A 16,750-nucleotide genomic window follows, 5' to 3' on the forward strand; every position below is an offset into this window, starting at 1 on the left:
GAGTTCAGACAAGGTGATTTAAAATGAAAATAATTTAAGGTCATTTGTGGTGAGAGTTAAAAATAAAGTTGGCTGCAGGTATTGCTTGTGGAGCTGATTGTTTTAGCATAATTGTTTTTGAACTAGCTCATTTTTAACTTGTATTTTTAAAGTTACACTTTTAAAATGTAGGAGTCTGTTTTGTAAACTTGTACAGCCCCTGCTAACTTTTAGAAGAGTAGAGTGGCTTGTTTCTTCATGTGTGTTTATTCTGGGCTGTCATCTGATGAAGTTACCAGTTTGTGGTCAGAAATTGAGAAAGAGGAGTGAGGAAACTAAAAATATTGACACATACACATCACCTTGCAGTGCATGAGAGTGCCCTTTTGGACTGGTTAGGAAACTAACATTTGAGCATACTTGCTCAGCAGAAACTTTTTATGTGTGAAAGTTATTTTTTTTCCAGTGTTGTGACCACTTAAAATTTATTTATTTGTTTTGTTTGTTTGTTTGAGACAGGGTCTCACTCTGTTGCCCAGGCTGGAATGCAGTGGCACAATCATGGCTCACTACAACCTGGACCTCCCTGGGCTCAGGTGATCTCCCGCTTCAGCTTCTTGAGTAGCTGGGACTACACATGTGCTACACCGTACATGGCTGATTTTTTGTAGAGATGGGGTTTCTCCATGTTGTCCAGGCTGGTCTCAAGCTTCTAGGCTCAAGCAGTCCGCTTGCCTCAACCTCTCAAAGTGCTGAGATTACAGGGGTGACCCACCACGCCTGGCCTGAATTTTTTTTTTTTTTTTTTGAGATGGAGTCTCACTCTGTCGCCCAGGCTAGAGTGCAGTGGCACGATCTCGGCTCACTGCAAGCTCCACCTCCCGGGTTCACGCCATTCTCCTGCCTCAGCCTCCCGAGTAGCTGGGACTACAGGTGCCCGCCACCACGCCTGGCTAATTTTTTGTATTTTTAGTAGAGATGAGGTTTCACCATGTTAGCCAGGATGGTCTCGATCACCTGACCTCGTGATCCGCCCGCCTTGGCCTTCCAAAGTGCTGGGATTAGAGGCGTGAGCCACCACGCCTGGCCGGTAATGATTTTAAAAATGACTTTAAAACCAAGCGCAGTGGCTCACTCCTTTAATCCCAGCACTTTGGGAGGCCAAGGTGGGTGGATCATTTGAGGTCAGGAGTTTGAGACCAGCCTGGCCAACACGTTGAAACCCTGTCTCTACTAAAATTACAAAAATTAGGCCGGGCGTGGTGGCTCACACCTGTAATCCCAGCATTTTGGAAGGCTGAGGCAGGCGGATCCCGAGGTCAGGAGTCCGAGACAAGTCTGGCCAACATAGTGAAACCCATTTCTACCAAAAATACAAAAAATTAGCCGGGTGTGGTGGTATGTGCCTGTAATCCCAGCTACTCAGGAGGCTGAGGCAGGAGAATCATGTGAACCCAGGAGGTGGAGGTTGCAGTGAGCCGATATCGTGCCATTGCACTCCAGCCTGGCAATAGTGTGAGACTCTGTCTCAAAAAAAACAAAAGACAAATACAAAAATTAGCAGGGCATTGGTGGTGCCCACCTTTAGTCCTAGCCACTCAGGAGGATGAGGTAGGAGAATTACTTGAACCTGGAGGCAGAGGTTGCAGTGAGCTGAGATCGCGCCACTGCACTCCAGCGTGGATGACAGAGCAAGACTCCGTCTCAAAAAAAAGACTTAAAAGAAACTGGTAATATCGTTATTATATTCTGCCTGTCAATTCTTTATCCATTTGCTGTAGATTATAATGTTAGCTGCATGAATGAAAGATTATATTTTTCCAGCTACTCAGGAGGCTGAGGTGGGAGGGTTGCTTGAGCCCAGGAGTTCGAGGCTGCAGTGAGCTATGATGAAGCTACTGCACTTCCAGCCTGGGTGACAAAGGGCGACTCTGTCTCTAAAAAACAAAGATTAGATTTTTGATACACCATCTATTAATATATTATTTAATGAGTAAAAAGAAAGGAAAAGTTATAAAAAAGCATTAAGAATATGACTGCTCTAAAGTAATGAATTTAAGCCAAATCCTTTGTTGTTTAGAAGTGAAGTAAAAATCTCTTAGATATGAAGAAAAATTTTAATTGCTTGTGATATATAAGACATGGTATATACAGTCTTTTTCTTTCCTCCACACAGAGGTCTGATGCATTATTTACAACCAATATTTATTTAAGAGTAATATAATAAGCCAGGCACAGTGGCTCATGCCTTGTAATCCCAGCTCTTTGGGAGGCTGAGCTGAGACGCTGCTTGAGGCCAGGAGTTCCAGACTAGCCTGGGCAACATAGTGAGACACCCCTCCCCCTGCCCCACCCCACCTCTACAAAAAAAAATGAGTAAATAAATACAGTACAGTACAATAATTAGGAACTCTTCTAGATAGCTCTTAAACTTCCAGGCTGGGTTTTTCTGAGTTCAATGCCTAAAACTCTTAACCACTACATTACTGTATTCCAAAAAATTAAGTCCTAGGTTTCAAAGGACAGATCAACTGTGAAAAACAAACAAAAATTTTAAAAGTAATAGTAACATCATTAAACAATAAAAATTTCAAATCCTAATGTACCTTTCAAATCAGTGTATTATAGTGGAAACAGCTGTGAAGTCTGAGTATCTGAATTTTTAATTTTGCTTCTCTTAAATTGTCACTAAACCTTTTGAATTTTACTTTTTTTCTTCATAAAAAAAGGGGTAGTATGAATAATACCTGCTTTAGCCTGTTTAATTCTAACAGTTCTGTGAGATAGTGGAAAGGTGAGCTGAATAAATTGTAAAGCTATGTTAAATTCTAAGTTCTCTTGACTAAGTAAACTTTTTTGAATTGGAACTACACAAAAAGCATTGCTGGGTTTTCAGAAGTTAGGTTTTAGGTAGATCTAAGAATCACTTAAAACCTTAATACCAAAAGGCTGGCTACCTTAGACAGTTTTGTCCTGCCACCTTAATTTTTTTTTTTTTTTTTTGAGACTGAGTCTCGCTCTGTCACCAGGCTGGAGTGCAGTGATACACTCTCGGCCCACTGCAACCTCCAACTCTCTGGTTCAAGCAATTCTTCTGCCTCAGCCTCCTGAGTAGCCAGGATTACAGGCATGTGCCACCATGCCCAGCTAATATTTTGTATTTTTAGTAGAGACAAGGTTTCATCATGTAGGCCAGGATGGTCTGGATCTCCTGACCTTGTGATCCACCCATCTCCGCCTCCCAAGGTGCTGGGATTACAGCCATGAGCTACCACGCCTGGCCACCTTAATATTTTTAAGTGAAATATAGTATTTGAGAAAAAACTCAAAAATGAGATTTTTCAAAGTGCCTAATTATAATGATTGACTTGCTAAGGCATTTTTGAAGAAAACTTAAAAATGTCCATGCCTGAAGTATTTACATTGTTTATTGCGTGTGGGTGTTTCTCTACTCAGAAAGGGCAATAGGAAGATTTGACTGCTAGGCCTTGGTAAGCAAAAGGATAGAACCAAGGGATAGGGCAAAACAAAGTCATCCTTAACCCTAAGTTTGTCCAGCTGCTTCTTGACTCTCTTTTGGACGGAGGTTTTAGGACTTGTAGTTCTTGTACACTTAACTCCTGAGAAGCTTGCTGCATTAGTCAGAATTGTGATAATTCTTACAACTGTCCAAAGGAATCTAATCTCATTTTTCGGGAGAGTAGTTGCGGCAGTACAGTCCATGAGAAAACTTAAGTGGATGTTCTAGTATGGTTTACTTATCTAGACGTTGATAAAATAACATTTTCACTCAAACATTCATGCCTCAGATTTAGCTTTAATGTGACAGATGTACCTTAAAATATTAGGATTCAAATCACTTAAAATGATACCCTAAGTACAGGTAGTAACTTTTTAATAATTGTAGTCTTTCCAGATTTGACTTGTCCCGAAGCTACTTCATTGTACTTTGTATGCGTGCTGCTCCCTAATAATCTTGCACCTTGAACATAGTTGTGCTTTCTTATTTTTTACAGGATATCATAAACTGAAAAAAACCAGCAAAACCTTTCCAGGGTTTTTGAAAGTTTGTTGTCTAATTTACAGTTTATTAATCTAGTACTACTTATTCATTTTTAGAAATGCCTCTGAATGCAACAATTCACTGAAATTATTTCTAGAGGTGAACCACAGGGTGAGAAGGCTGAAATGACTACGTTGAGTTGAAAATGCCCTTATCACAACCCTATATTCTTCTAGATTATGAGCATAAGAATAAATTATACAGGATTCCTGTGTAAGATCACTTCTCAGCAATTTATTAGGAGTTGCACAAGGAGGTAAACTGATTTCTTTTTTATTTTTATTTTATTTTTATTTTTTTTGAGACAGAATTTTGCTCTTGTTGCCCAGGCTGGAGTGCAGTGGTGTGATCTCGGCTCACTGCAACCTCCACCTCCCGGGTTCAAGTGGTTCTCCTGCCTCAGCATCCCTAGTAGCTGGGATTATAGGTGCCTGCCACCACACCTAATTCTTTGTATTTTTAATAGAGATGGGGTTTCACTATGTTGGCCAGGCTGGTTTTGAACTACTGACCTCAGGTGATCCACCCACCCCAGCATCCCAAAGTGCTGGGATTACAGGTGTGAGCTGCTGCACCCAGCTTCTTTTTAATTTTTAAACAAGTCACTTTTTGGCAAATATAGTATGGCCCCTATAGTTACTCTTTTCTTACTTTGATCCTTAACATGTTTGCATACCCAGGAGTGTTCTGCCTGCTATATAATCTGTTTCTTAGCCCAATGGTGCTTTGTGTAGATTGAGGTATGAGGATTATGGGAATAGTGCTCAGAACTCTGCAAGCTCTCTGAAAATACAGTACACCTTTTTGCCTTAGCCAGCAGAATGTTTGTGAGTTCTCTGCTGAAGCCTGGGGATTGAGTGGTAGATATTGTGCTTTTATCTGTCATTTGATTTGTTGCCTGAGGACAGAGGTGCAATATTATGGGTAGGACTTGTGTCTTGCCTTACCAGTGTTTAGACTTTTTAAAAGATAATGGATCTTACTTCTTGAAAGAATAGGAGATGAAAATCAATGTCCTCCTACTTCTGTTCTCTTTCTTCATAGCTTTCCACTTGGCATATAGCAGAAAACTCTTTGGCTATATTTGGTGCATTTTGTTGGTGGAATTCCTCAAGAATGCATTCTTGACTTTTTTCTTTTTTTTTTTTCCTGAGACAGAGTCTTGCTGTATCACCCAGGCTGGAGTACAGTGACATGATCATGGCTCTCTGCAGCCTCAACTTCTCTGTTAAGCCATCCTCTCCCCTCAGTCTCCCACCCCCTGGCCCTGCCCCAATAGCTGGGACTACAGGCCCATGCCACCATACCCAGCTAGTGTGTGTGTGTGTGTGTATGTGTGTGTGTAGAGATGGTGTCTTCCTATGTTGTCTGGGCTGTCTATAAAACTTGACATTCAACAGTCTCTTGTTTTTATTCATTGAGAAACTGGCTTCATCCTTTTACTGAAATGGGAGAAGTGTTACTTATCTTACTAATTTTTTAATTAATTAATTTTTTTTTTCCTAAGACAGAGTCTCGCTCTGTTGCCCAGGCTGGAGTGCAGTGGTGTGATCTCAGCTCACTGCAAGCTCTGCCTCCCAAGTTTACTCCATTCTCCTGCCTCAGCCTCCCGAGTAGCTGGGATTACAGGCGCCCGCCACCACGCCTGGCTAGTTTTTTTTTGTTTGTTTTTTGTTTTTTTTTTTTGTATTTTTAGTAGAGATGGGGTTTCACCGTGTTAGCCAGGATGGTCTCGATCTCTTGACCTTGTGATCCACCTGCTTCAGCCTCCCAAAGTGCTGGGATTACAGGCATGAGCCACCGCGCCTGGCCTAAATTAATTAATTTTTTTGAGACAGAGTTTTGCTCTTGTTGCCCGGGCAGGAGTGCAATGGCACGATCTGGGCTCACTGCAACCTCTGCCTCCTGGGTTCAAGCAATCCTCCTGCCTCAGCCTCCCGAGTAGCTGAAATTACAGGCGCCTGCCACCATGCCCAGCTAATTTTTTTGTGTTTTTAGTAGAGACAGGGTTTCACCATGTTGGCCCGGCTGGTCTCAAACTCCTGACCTCAGATGATCCACCTGCCTCAGGCTGGGATTACAGGCGTGAGCCACCACACCGGGTTCCTGTGGGGGTATTTTAAGTTAACATCCAGGAATCTAAACTACAATAGCATTACGTAGTTATGCTTAAGAAAGCATTTTTGGGGCCGGGTACGGTGGTTCACATGTGTAATCCCAGCACTTTGGGAGGCCAAAGCAGGTAGCTCACTTGAGCTCAGGAGTTCAAGACCAGCTTGTGCAACATGGTGAAACCCTGTCTCTATGAAAAATGCAAAAATTAGCCGGATATGGTGGCACGTGCCTGTGGTCCCAACTGCTTGGGAGGCTGAGGTGGGAGGATCCCTTGAACCTGGGAGGCAGAGGTTGTAATGAGCTGAGATCACGGCACTACACTTTAGCCTGGGTGACAGAGTGAGACCGTTTCCAAAAAAAAAAAAAAAAAGGCATTTTTTTTGGGGGGGGGGCACATGTCCACCAAATATTTGGAAATTGTTATATTTCCTGTAAGTGGAACTAGTTTTTCTCCATATCTGAAATCTTTCAGTTTCTGTACATTTTTTTTAATACTTTAAGTTCTAGAGTACATGTGCACAACGTGCAGGTTTGTTACATATGTATACATGTGCCATGTTGGTGTGCTGCACCAGTTAACTAGTTAACTCATTGTTTACATTAGGTATATCTCTTAATGCTGTCCCTCCTCCCTCCCCCCACCCCATAACAGGCCCCAGTGTGTGATGTTCCCCACACTGTGTCCAAGTGTTCTCATTGTTCAATTCCCACCTATGTGTGAGAATATGCGATGTTTGGTTTTCTGTCCTTGCAATAGTTTGCTCAGAATGATGGTTTCCAGGTTTATCCATGTCCCTACAAAGGACATGAACTCATCCTTTTTTATGGCTGCATAGTATTCCTTGGTGTATATGTGCCACATTTTCTTAATCCAGTCTGTCATTGATGGACATTTGGGTTGGTTACAAGTCTTTGCTATTGTGAATAGTACCACAATAAACATACGTGTGCATGTGTCTTTATAGCAGCATGATTTATAAGCCTTTGGGTATATGCCCAGTAATGGGATGGCTGGGTCAAATGGTATTTCTAGTTCTAGATCCTTGAGGAATCGCCACACTGTCTTTCACAATGGTTGAACTAGTTTACAGTCCCACCAACAGTGTAAAAGTGTTCCTATTTCTCCACATTTTAATGATCGCCATTCTAACTGGTGTGAGATGGTTTTGGATATTGTGGTTTTGATTTGCATTTCTCTGATGGCCAGTGATGATGAGCATTTTTTCATGTGTCTGTTGGCTGCATAAATGTCTTTTGAGAAGTGTCTGTTCATATCCTTTGCCCACTTTTTGATGGGGTTGTTTGATTTTTTTCTTGTAAATTTGTTTAAGTTCTTTGTAGATCCTAGATATTAGCCCTTTGTCAGATGGGTAGATTGCAAAAATTTTCTCCCATTCTGTAGGTTGCCTGTTCACTCTGATGGTAGTTTCTTTTGCTGTGCAGAAGCTCTTTAGTTTAATTAGATCCCATTTGTCAATTTGGGCTTTTGTTGCCCTTGCTTTCGGTGTTTTAGTCATGAAGTCCTTGCCCATGCCTATGTCTTGAATAGTATTGCCTAGGTTTTCTTGTAGGGTTTTTATGGTTTTAGGTCTAACATTTAAGTCTTTAATCCATCTTGAATTAATTTTTGTATAAGATGTAAGGAAGGGATCCAGTTTCAGCTTTCTACATGTGGCTAGTCGGTTTTCCTAGCACCATTTATTAAATAGGGAATCCTTTCCCCATTTCTTGTTTTTGTCAGGTTTGTCAAAGATCAGATGGTTGTAGATGTGTGGTGTTATTTCTGAGGGCTCTGTTCTGTTTCATTGGTCTATATCTCTGTTTTGGTACCAGTACCATGCTGTTTTGGTTACTGTAGCCTTGTAGGATAGTTTGAAGTCAGGTAGTGTGATATCTGACCCTGGTGATGCCTCCAGCTTTGTTCTTTTTACTTAGGATTGTCTTGGCTATGCCTGCTGTTTCTTGGTTCCATATGAACTTTAAAGTAGTTTTTTCCAATTCTGTGAAGAAAGTCATTGGTAGCTTGATGGGGATGGCATTGAATCTGTAAATTACCTTGGGCAGTATGGCCATTTTCACAATACTGATTCTTCCTATCCATGAGCATGGAATGTTCTTCCATTTGTGTCGTCTTTTATTTCGTTGAGCAGTGGTTTGTAGTTCTCCTTGAAGGGGTCCTTCACATCCCTTGTAAGTCGGATTCCTAGGTATTTTATTCTCTTTGAAGCAATTGTGAATGAGAGTTCACTCATGATTTGGCTCTCTGTTTGTCTGTTATTGGTGTATAGGAATGCTTGGGATTTTTGCACGTTGATTTTGTATCCTGAGACTTTGCTGAAGTTGCTTATCAGCTTAAGGAGATTTTGGGCTGAGACGATGGGGTTTTCTAAATATAAAATCATGTCATCTGCAAACAGGGACAATTTGACTTCCTCTTTTCCTAATTGAATACCTTTATTTCTTTCTTTTGCCTGATTGCCCTGGCCAGAACTTCCGACACTATGTTGAATAGGAGTGGTGAGAGAGGGCATCCCTATCTTGTACCAGTTTTCAAAGGGAATGCTTCCAGTTTTTGCCCATTCAGTATGATATTGGCTGTGGGTTTGTCATAAATAGCTCTTATTATTTTGAGATACATCCCATCAATACCTAGTTTATTGAGAGTTTTTAGCATGAAGGGCTGTTGAATTTTGTTGAAGGCGTTTTCTGCATCTATTGAGATGATCATGTGGTTTTGACTTTGGTTCTGTTTATATGATGGATTACGTATGTTGAACCAGCCTTGCATCCCAGGGATGAAGCCAGCTTGATGCAGCAGCACATCAAAAAGCTTATCCACCATGATCAAGTTGGCTTCATCCCTGGGATGCAAGGCTGGTTCAACATATGCAAATCAATAAACGTAATCCATCATGTTCCTGTACATTCTTTTGCATTCTACATGACCTTATGTATGTTTAAAAACACATTTTTAAATTTCTTTTTTTGTATTTTTAGGCCGTGTTGGCCAGCTTGGTCTCGAACTCCTGACTTTAGGTGATCCACCCATCTCAGCCTCCCAGAGTGTTGGGATTACAGGCATGAGCCACCATGCCCTGCCCATTTTTACATTTCTTGAGCAGGAGCCCTGTAGTTTAAAAATCCCCTTTATTTTCAGCAGCGTACGTTTAGGACAAATCGGATGTGTGAGTAGGTAGAAAGTATTTACCGTTTACTGTGACAGAACAGATGAACAAGAATGTATTTGGTTTTGTTTGTAATATAAAACAACTATGAAGGGAATGCCAAACAATAGTAGTAAATCAAACTTTGGAAATACCTCTGACGTAGAATTCTATAGTAGCTTTAATTGGGTACTGTTATCAGCTGGTCTGTTTGGGATTTGTTTGATGAACTGTTACATGACTTTGACTGCCAGCCAACCATTATCCTGGCTGCTCCTTAGCTGACTGCCAGTCAACAATTACTCCATGCTGATTCTATAGTTTTTCCACAGTTGTCAGTGTTCTAGTTCTGAGTATAGTCTCTTGGCATAATGTGGCTCATAAACGACTGCACTGATAACTTTTGTTAGAACTCACCACTTGCCAGATAGCCCAGATACCATATGTTACTCATTCAGGAAATAACTCTTAAGAGCCTGCCAAATGCTAGATACTTAAAGGCAGTGGGCTTATAAGGGTGAACTGAACTTAGCTTCTTGGAGCGTACTACCTAGTGGTATAGGCAGACAATAATCATTGAGTAGGCAAATACCTAATATTATTTCAAATGGTGATAAATTATTATGAAGACCATAAAGCTGAGTAAAGAGAAGAATGATGGAGAAGGGCGGGATACACTTGAACCAGGGTGGTCAGGGGAAGTCCTGTTTGATGGGTAATGGGCCAGGCCATCATAAAGGTCTTGTAGGTCACAGTTAAAGAATTTGAGTGCTAATTTGAGTGTAATAAATAACAGATAAAGGGTATTTAATAATATGTCCAAATTTGTGTTTTTTGTTTTGTTTCAAGACAGAGTCTTGCTCTGTCGCCCAGGCTGGAGTGGAGTAGCGCGATCTCAGCTCACTGCAACCTCTGCCTCTCGGGTTCAAGCGATTCTCCTGCCTCAGCCTCCCGAGTAGCTGGGATTTCAGGCGCGTGCCACTACACCTGGCTGATTTTTGTATTTTTAGTAGAGACAGGGTTTCACCACATTGGCCAGGCTGGTCTCAAACTCCCTGACCTCAGGTAATCCATCCACCTCAGCCTCCCTCGAGCCACTGCGCCCAGCCTTGATTTGTGTTTTAAGAACACAATGACTGTGCTCCATAGAGGACAGACTGCTTTCAAATGTTAATAGAGATGGAGGCGGGTGGATCACCTGAGGTCAGGAGTTCCAGAACAGCCTGGTCAACATGTCGAAACCCTGTCTCTACTAAAAATACAAAAATTAGCCAGGTGTGGTGGCATGAGCCTGTAGTCCCCGCTACTCGGGAGGCTGGGCAAAAGAGCGAAACTGTCTCAAAAAAAATAAAAATGTTAATAGAAGCAAGGCCTCTCCCTACAAAGATGTACATGTGCATATATACAATATTCTGTATTCAGTTTCTGGAAGTTCGTGAATTCACTGAAGTTCTCAGAAGTTGAAAGATTGAAGTTAACCCCCATACCCTAATTCCTAGATGATAATCTAATTCCCAGGTTTACTAGTGAGTATAATACACTTAAAAATTGAGCAAGTTCAGCTTTTCACTTGAAGAATTTGTTTTAATAGCGGAAGTACACAATTTTTGCTAACTTTGAATGTTTTTTATATGCCAGATTCTAAATTAGGTACTTTATATACACTATCTTATTCATTCTTCACGGCAATTTAGTGAAGTTTGTACCATTATTATCTTTACCCGAGATCCATGGAGTTGCCCAAGTAGTGAAGCTGGATTTCAAACTCAGTACCTGTTGTTTTATCTACTAAACCAAAAGTGTTCAATATAGTCTCCAGGATATGTAGTATGTAATGAAACTGTTGTTGCCGCTGCTGTTCATTGATGTAGCAAATATTTTTTCTTTCTTTCTTTCTTTTTTTTGAGACAAGGTCTTGCTCTGTTACCCAGGCTGGAGTGCAGCGGCATGATCTCAGCTCACTGCAGCTTCCACCTTCCAGGCTCAGGTGATTCTCCCCTCTCAGCCCCCCAGGTAGCTGGGACTACAGGTGCAAGCCACCATGCCTGGCTAATTTTTGTATTTTTTGTAGAGATGGGGCTTCGCCATGTTGCCCAGGCTGGTCTTGAACTTCTGGACCCAAGTAGTCCTCCTGATCTCAGCCTTCCAAAGTGCTGGGATTATAGGCATGAGCCAACGCAACTAGCCAGTGTAGCAAATTTCTTTTCTTTTTTTTTTTTGAGCAACCATTCTTACTGCATTTTAATTTAATCAATCAGTTTTTTTTTGTTGTTGTTGTTTTTTGACACGGAGTCTCGCTCTGTCGCCCAGGCTGGAGTGCAGTGGCGCAATCTCGGCTCACTGCAAGCTCCGCCTCCCGGGTTCACGTCATTCTCCTGCCTCAGCCTCTCCGAGTAGCTGGGACTACAGGCGCCCGCCACCACGCCCGGCTAATTTTTTTGTATTTTTAGTAGAGACGGGGTTTCACCATGGTCTCGATCTCCTGACCTCGTGATCTGCCTGCCTCGGCCTCCCAAAGTGCTGGGATTACAAGCGTGAGCCACCGCGCCCGACCTGTTTGTTTGTTTTTTAAGGTATACAGTCTTGTTATGTTGCCCAGGCTGGTCTTGAACTACTGGGCTCAAGCGATTCTCCCACCACGGCCTCAAGCGATTCTCATTTCTCAGCCTCCCGAGTAGCTTGGTGGCGTGTAACACCAAACCCAGCTATTTTTTTTTGTTTTTTTGAAATGGAGTCTCTCTCTGTCGCCCAGGCTGGAGTGCAGTGGCGCAGTCTCAGCTCACTGCTACCTCTGCCTCCCGGGTTCAAGTGATTCTCCTGCCTCAGCTTCCCAAGTAGCTGGGATTACAGGTGCCCACCACAATGCCCAGCTAATTTTTGTATTTTTAGTAGAGATGGGGTTTCACCACATTGGCCAGGCTGGTCTGGAACTCCTGACGTCAAATGATCCACCCACCTCGGCCTCCCAAAGTGCTGGGATTGCAGACATGAGCCACCACGCCCGGCCTAAAAACAACATTATTAATTTTTTTTTTTTTTTTGAGATGGAGTCTCGCACTTTCGCCCAGGCTGGAGTGCAGTGGCACGATCTCGGCCCACTGCAAGCTCTGCCTCACGGGTTCATGCCATTCTTCTGCCTCAGCCTCCTGAGTAGCTGGGACTACAGGCGCCCACCACCATGCCCGGCTAATTTTTTGTATTTTGTAACAAATCCCTTGAGAAAGGAATTATGGGCCAGGTGCGGTGGCTCAAGCCTGTTATCCCAGCATTTTGGGAGGCCGAGGCAGGTGGATCACCTGAGATCAGGAGTTCGAGACCAGCCTGGCCAACATGGCGAAACCCCGTCTCTACTTAAAAAAAAAAAAAAAAAATTTAGCCAGGCGTGGTGGTGTGTGCTTGTAGTCCCAGCTACTCGGGAGGCTGAGGCAGGAGAATTGCTTGAACCTGGGAGGCGGAGGCTGCAGTGAGCAAGCTCACGTCACTGCACTCCAGCATGGGTGATAGAGCAAGACTCATCTCAAAAAAAAAAGAAAGGAATCATGGAGGTTCAAATTTTTGTAATCATAAATGTCAGAAAATATCTCTCTAGTTCTGTCCCTCACTGATAGTTTTGCTGATTATTGTAAATTGGAGATAGTTTTCCTTCAGAATCTAGGAGGCTTTGCTCCATTATGTCTTCTAGTGTTGTTGAAGAGTTTGAAGTCATTCAGATTCCTGATTTTTTTTTTCTTTTTTTGAGACAGTTTTCACTCTTGTCACCCTGGCTGGAGTGCAATGGCGCAATCTTGGCTCACTGCAATCTCTGCCTCCTGGGTTCAAGGGATTCCCTGCCTCAGCCTCCCAAGTAGCTGAGATTACAGGTGCGTGCCACCACACCTGGCTAATTTTTGTATTTTTTAAGTAGAGACAGGGTTTCACCCTGTTGACCAGGCTGGTCTTGAACTCCTGACCTCATGATCCGCCCGCCTTGGCTTCCCAAAGTGCTGGGATTACAGGCGTGAGCCACTGCGCTGGGCCTGTATTTTTTTTTTTTTTTTTAACTGTAAAAGTTTATAGAATCTGATCCTCCTTTATTGTGAAATTTAATGTGTTAGGCATTTGATAGGCTATTTTAATCTGATAGTTCAAGTTCTTTCATTGTGGATGTTTTTCTTTTTTCTTTTCCTTTCTTTTTTTTTTAAATTTCCAGACAGGGTCTCCCTCTGTTGCCCAAGCTGGAGTGCGGTGGCACAACACAATCACAGCTCTTGGCAGCCTCGACCTCCTGAGCTCAAGTGATCCTCCCACCTCAGCCTATACCTGGGAGTACAGGCGTTCGCCACTGTGTTGGAATAATTTTTTTAATTTTTTGTAGAGATGAGGGTCTCACTGTGTTGGCCAGGCTGGTCTTGAATTCCTGGGTTCAGGTGATCCTCCTGCCTCACCCTCCCAAAGTGTTGGATTACAGGCCATTGTGGGGTTTTTTTTTCTCTGTGTGTTTTGGTCTTTATCATCCGTGTTAGAGGGTTTCCTAAAAAGTCTGCTATTCCTTGGCAACCTCTTTATTTTTTTAAAAGATAAGATTAAAAACAAATTGGAATCTTTGAGTGCATGGATGAGATTCGTTGTCTTTGAGCTTTATTGTGAGGTAAGGGAAACCAAAGATTTTAGTTTCTTTGTTTGGTTGCCCCACTGGGGAAAAGGGGTTTCTGCAGTCAAGAATTCAGTTAGTGTAGTCTGCAGAACAGTATTCATACTCTCAACTGTGTATGGAATCCTCCAGTCAAGAGATCCTCTAATTTACCTTCTCCGGGAATATAAGCCTGGGACTACTTTTTTGTTTTTTCCTCTTCATGTCAGATGGGTAATGTGTCTATGTCGTTACAAGGTTTGAAGAAGGCACATCTCACACGAGTGTGAAAACTCAATCATGCTTATAAACTACAAAGGATCAGCCTGGGACTGAGTTTTAGAGAGTTTCAGAAGAGTTTCAGAGAGCTCTTTGGGAACTAGGTTGTTGAATTCTACTTTTTGTCAAAGGAGTATAAAAAATAGAAAATAGTCTCTTTCTTTTAAGTTGCTAATGGAAAGCTGACTAATGTGGAATTCTTAGAAAGATTATACCCACTGTTGTTGGTTGCCTTTATCAATCTATATCTTTACCTTCTTTAAACTTTTAGAAGGCCTTGTCACTTCTAAGAAAGATGAAGTAGTAGCACACCCTCCTTTTCCGGGTTAAACCTACTTCTCCCTGCCCCAAAAGATCAGAAAAAACAGACGGTGATCCATTGCTTCAGAAAATAAGTTTATTGTGACAATTCATCCAAGCCTACTCTTTTTTTTTTTTTTTTTTTTTGAGACGGAGTTTCGCCCTTGTTGCCCAGGCTGGTGTGCAATGGCGCGATCTCGGCTCACTGCAACCTCTGCCTCCCGGGTTCAAACGATTCACCTGCCTCAGCCTCCCGAGTAGCTGGGACAACAGGCATGCGCCACTGTGTCCAGCTAATTTTTGTATTTTTAGTAGAGACAGGGTTTCACCATGTTGGCCAGGCTGGTCTCGAACTACTGACCTCGTGATCCCCTTGCCTTGGCCTCCCAAAGTGCTGAGATTACGGGTGTGAGCCACTGTGCCCTGCCAAAATTAAATAATTTATTATCAAACATTTAAAATTAAATTTGAAGGAGAATATTATACAGTATTTGGATTGAGAATATAATTGTGTAAAAGTACATGTGTATGTGGAAAAGGATTAGGGCCACAGCCCCAAAGTCACCATTACTAAATAGAAAAAGGTCCATTTTGAACAGATGTACCTCTGCAGAGATGTAGCTCAGCTGGCAGGAAAACTTCTACATGTGAATTAGAAGGATCTCTATCCTTCATGCTTATGCTGTCTGTATACCAGACACATGGCCTAGCAAGTGAAGCATGGGCTGAATTTCCACCCTCTCTCATCTCCTGTGGTGGGTGTTCTTCTGTGGGATAGAAGCTATAACAGTATATTTTACAGTTTACTCTGTGTTAGGTGCAATGCTAAGTGCTTTACAAACACTACTGAACAATTTTTGTTTTGTTTTGTTTTTGAGGTGGAGTCTCACTCTGTCGCCCAGGCTAGAGTGCAGTGGCGCGATCTCGGCTCACTGCAAGCTCGCCTCCCGGGTTCATGCCATTCTCCTGCCTCAGCCTCCCGAGTAGCTGGGACTACAGGAGCCTGCCACCACGCCCGGCTAATTTTTTTGTATTTTTAGTAGAGACAGCGTTTCACCGCGTTAGCCAGGATGGTCTTGATTTCCTGACCTCTTGATCTGCCTGCCTCGGTCTCCCAAAGTGTTGGGATTACAGGCGTGAGCCACTGCTCCCGGCCACTATTGAACAATTTAATAACAACTCAATTAGATAAATATTATCTTTATTTTACAGTTCTGCCCAGACATCTTCTGAACTTCATAATTCTATATGTAACTGCCTATGTCATTTATTTTCCATATAGTGAGCCACCATGCCTGGCCAGTTTTTAAATTTTTTTGTAGAGACAGGGTTTTGCCATGTTGCTCAGACTGGTCTGGAATTCCTGGGCTCATCCGCCCACCTTGACCCCCCAAAGTGCTGGGGTTACAGGCATGAGTCACTGCGCCTGGAACAATCCTTTTAAGATTTAAGCCTGGCCAACACAGTGAAACCCCGTCTCTACCAAAAAATACAAAAATTAGTTGGGCGTGGTGGCACGTGCCTGTAGTCCCAGCTACTTGGGAGGCTGAGGTGGGAGAATCGCTTGAACCCAGGAAGCAGAGGTTGCAGTGAGCAGAGATCGTGCCATTGCACTCCCTCCGGGTGACAAAGTGAGACCCTGTCTCCAAAAAAAAAAAAAATCTAAGGTAGATTGTGCCTTTTGTGCCTTTCCTCTGCTCAAGACTTTTCAGTGGCTTCCCACTTCACTCAGTAAAAGGCAAAAAGTCCTTTTAATAACCTACAAGGCATTATGTTACCCACATTTTCCCTGCTCCCCTACATTGTACTCACTTAACTCTATGATCTTTTTACCATTCCTTGTACAAAGGATTTTTACTGGCTCTTCTTTCTGCCTGGAATGTTGTTCTCTCAGTTATCTGCAAGTCAGACTCACTGATTTCCAAGTCTCAGCTGTTACCTGTTCATTGAGACCTACTGTGACCTCACTATATAATTGCAGTCTGCCTTCCTTTCCCCAGCACTTATCACCCACTATCATAGAATTTACTGTGCATGCCTCCACCAGAAGATAGGCTTCTCTTATGATCATGGATCCTTGTCTTTTGTTCTCTGAGGTAGCCCAAGCATCTTGAACAGTGCCTGGTACATAGTAGGCACTCAGTAATGTTTATTGCACGAATAAGTGATGAAAATTGGTATATGGGAAAGGTAAGCAATTTGGTGAAAGGCCAGGCCATACAGCTAATAAAAGGTGGAGGT

General features: G+C 42.5%; 1 protein-coding gene and 1 pseudogene across 8 annotated transcripts in view; one reads left to right on the top strand and one right to left on the bottom strand.

Annotated features, from left to right (window-relative positions):
• The window catches only part of RAF1 (Raf-1 proto-oncogene, serine/threonine kinase), an 82,002-nt gene that overhangs the window by 17,308 nt on the left and 47,944 nt on the right, over positions 1-16,750 (top strand). The window lies entirely within an intron of this gene.
• On the bottom strand, positions 14,155-14,252 carry LOC129471768 (uncharacterized; annotated as a pseudogene).

Source organism: Symphalangus syndactylus, chromosome 21, assembly GCF_028878055.3.
Source record: "Symphalangus syndactylus isolate Jambi chromosome 21, NHGRI_mSymSyn1-v2.1_pri, whole genome shotgun sequence".
Lineage (NCBI taxonomy): Eukaryota > Metazoa > Chordata > Mammalia > Primates > Hylobatidae > Symphalangus > Symphalangus syndactylus.